This window comes from Octopus bimaculoides, chromosome 26 (assembly GCF_001194135.2).
Source record: "Octopus bimaculoides isolate UCB-OBI-ISO-001 chromosome 26, ASM119413v2, whole genome shotgun sequence".
Lineage (NCBI taxonomy): Eukaryota > Metazoa > Mollusca > Cephalopoda > Octopoda > Octopodidae > Octopus > Octopus bimaculoides.
The window spans coordinates 2,065,570-2,068,100 of NC_069006.1; the positions used below are offsets into that span (position 1 = coordinate 2,065,570).

The 2,531-nt window shown below is 34.6% G+C and overlaps 3 non-coding genes across 3 annotated transcripts; all 3 read right to left on the reverse strand.

The window, feature by feature from the left end:
- On the reverse strand, window positions 1-69 carry Trnat-ugu (transfer RNA threonine (anticodon UGU)). The gene has a single exon. It is a non-coding gene; the product is annotated as a tRNA-Thr (tRNA).
- Window positions 70-883: 814 nt separating this feature from the next.
- Trnat-ugu (transfer RNA threonine (anticodon UGU)) lies at window positions 884-956 on the reverse strand. Its single transcript has one exon. It is a non-coding gene; the product is annotated as a tRNA-Thr (tRNA).
- A 149-nt stretch (window positions 957-1,105) lies between these two features.
- Trnat-ugu (transfer RNA threonine (anticodon UGU)) lies at window positions 1,106-1,178 on the reverse strand. The gene has a single exon. It is a non-coding gene; the product is annotated as a tRNA-Thr (tRNA).
- Window positions 1,179-2,531: the final 1,353 nt, after the last annotated feature.

Sequence of the window (2,531 nt, forward strand, 5' to 3'; positions counted from 1 at the left end):
ACCAGTGAGAATCGAACTCACGACCCCTGGTTTACAAGACCAGTGCTCTAACCTCTGAGCTATGGTGACCTGGCCTGAAAATTTTCTTTCAAACTATTGTTTAATCCTACTTTGTATGAAGTCCAGAAGCTCACCACGTGTTCCGTGTATCGATTGTGAAAATATGATGATTATGCATATATATCAAAATAAGCAACAAGGATATCCAAAGTTAATGCAGTACGATCGTTTCATGCGACTCCATTTAATTAAGCAATGTGAACATTACATCAAATGTAAAATGTAGAGCAATCCTCAACTGCACAAAGATATAGAAATTTACTGAAATTACATTTTAACACAAGGACATATTTTTATAACTACATTTAAACTCTCCAAGTAGAAAAGTAGAATACAAAAAACCATTTTGACTTAGCCATACCATATAGGCTAGCTGCATTAACTTTGGATATCCTTGTTGCTTATTTTGATTTTAATCACCTTATTTTGAAATTGTATGGATAATACCATACTTAATTCTGGTGCCTAAACTTAAGTACCATATTCACCTTGAATCTAAATTTATATATACGAGGGAACTGAATTTACAAAGCAATACTCTAACCTCTGTTATGGCAGTATATAAATGTATATTTATATATCTTTATTATGCATTTGAGCTTTTGTAAAACACTCGGTTATTCAACATTGCTACCACTACAGACAGTATTAAGCAACACGGGTCGATATGGAATTTCCTTACGATACCGATTTACAATAATAAAAATGGAACGAACAATACTTTCTTTTACGTCACAAGAATTTTAAGCAACTGCAATGGTCTGCAATTACAACATACTAATAAATCATTTTAAGATATGAATTAAGAAAAGAACATAAACATAGCCCTCAGTGAGAATTGAACTCACGACCACTGGTGTACAAGACCAGTGCTCTAACCACTGAGCTAGGGAGGCTTAAACAATTAGCTCTCTTTTTTTTATTTCTATATAAATATAATTTCATGACAAATAATCCTATGAAAAAGTGTGTGCCTAGTTTGTGAACAACAATATTTGGTAAAGTTGGAATGGCTATCACAAATTAAGAAAAATTACATAATCAAAGCCTCCAGTGAGAATTGAACTCACGACCACTGGTTTACAAGACCAGTGCTCTAACCACTGAACTATGGAGGCTCAGACACTCAATTTTCTTTTATATTTCTATATAAATCTAATTTCATAACAGAGAAAGCTATGAAATAAAGGGCGTGTCTATTTTTTGTGAACAACAATATTTGGCGAGTTGGAATGGTTAAATATTTATATTTCTAAAAGATTTTGTGTAAACATGTTGAAGTGTATTTACTGTGAAAGGCGAAAGTTTGGAAACAAAAAGTTGAGATCCGACCAGAATGGTTTCCAAGGGAAGAGGAGAACAGTCGTGTAAATCCTGTGTCTTTGAAGAATAATAACAGATCCAATGAAGAAGAAGCTACTTAAAGCTTTGGGATTTTTTGAGTTGAAAAGAGAATTTGATTGCGAAATGGCTTACCTACAAACTATTACAGATAACATTGGTGCAAGATATGTCTGTGTTGTGTGTGAACTGCAAGGATTGGAGAAATTGGAAGAAATATGCAGAAATATTTCTGAGAGAATCCGAGAGAATCAAGTATCGAAAACCCTTGCTACTCACTCACAATAGAAACACGATCTTCGTGTAGCAATGATTTCTGTGAAAATTTGATTGTTCGGAAGTCAAAATCTTAACAGCAAGTGATATTTAATTTAAACAAGACTTTGATGTCAAAAAAAAAAAAAAAGCAAGCTCCAGAAATAGTTCACAACTAAAAGATTGACGTTTCAGTCAATTTATCAAAAACGGAAAAAATTAGCTAGCCATAAGCCACCAGAGTGAATTGAACACTAGACCCATGGCTTACAGAAACAGTTTTCTAATCAGTGAGCTACGACGAACTACAGAACGACTCTTTTTTTCAAATTACTGTTTAATTCTAGTAGCAGTCCTATACAAGGACGATGTTACTGTTATTTAGCCCCAGGAAAATATCCCTTCCAATTGGCTACCGGCACATAATTTGTGCCGGTATAGTATATGCAAGGGAGGTCATCGTTCCCATCTCTAGCCTTACGTGATACTCATAGACCTAGGTTTCTGTGTAGTTACCCGTCCTCCGTGTGAGAAAATCACAAGCTAGTGATGAAACCGCCTTCCACTTGCAAATACTAGATATTTTTAAGCGACACACAGTCGCAGACCTCGTATAGAGAAAAACAATTTGTTTTAAATCCCTGAGCGCCCTTGTATAAGACTGCCACATTATTTTGGCAAATAAACTTTACTATTCGGTACTGTTACTGTATATCTCTCGCTTAGAGAGTTAAAACAAGTTATTTAATTCTACGTTTTTCAAAGCACAAAACTTCACCGTGTATGGCATATATATATATATATATATATTTCGCCAGCTCGCCGTCCTATGTATATATATATATATTCTGCCAGCTCGCCGTCCTATGTGTATA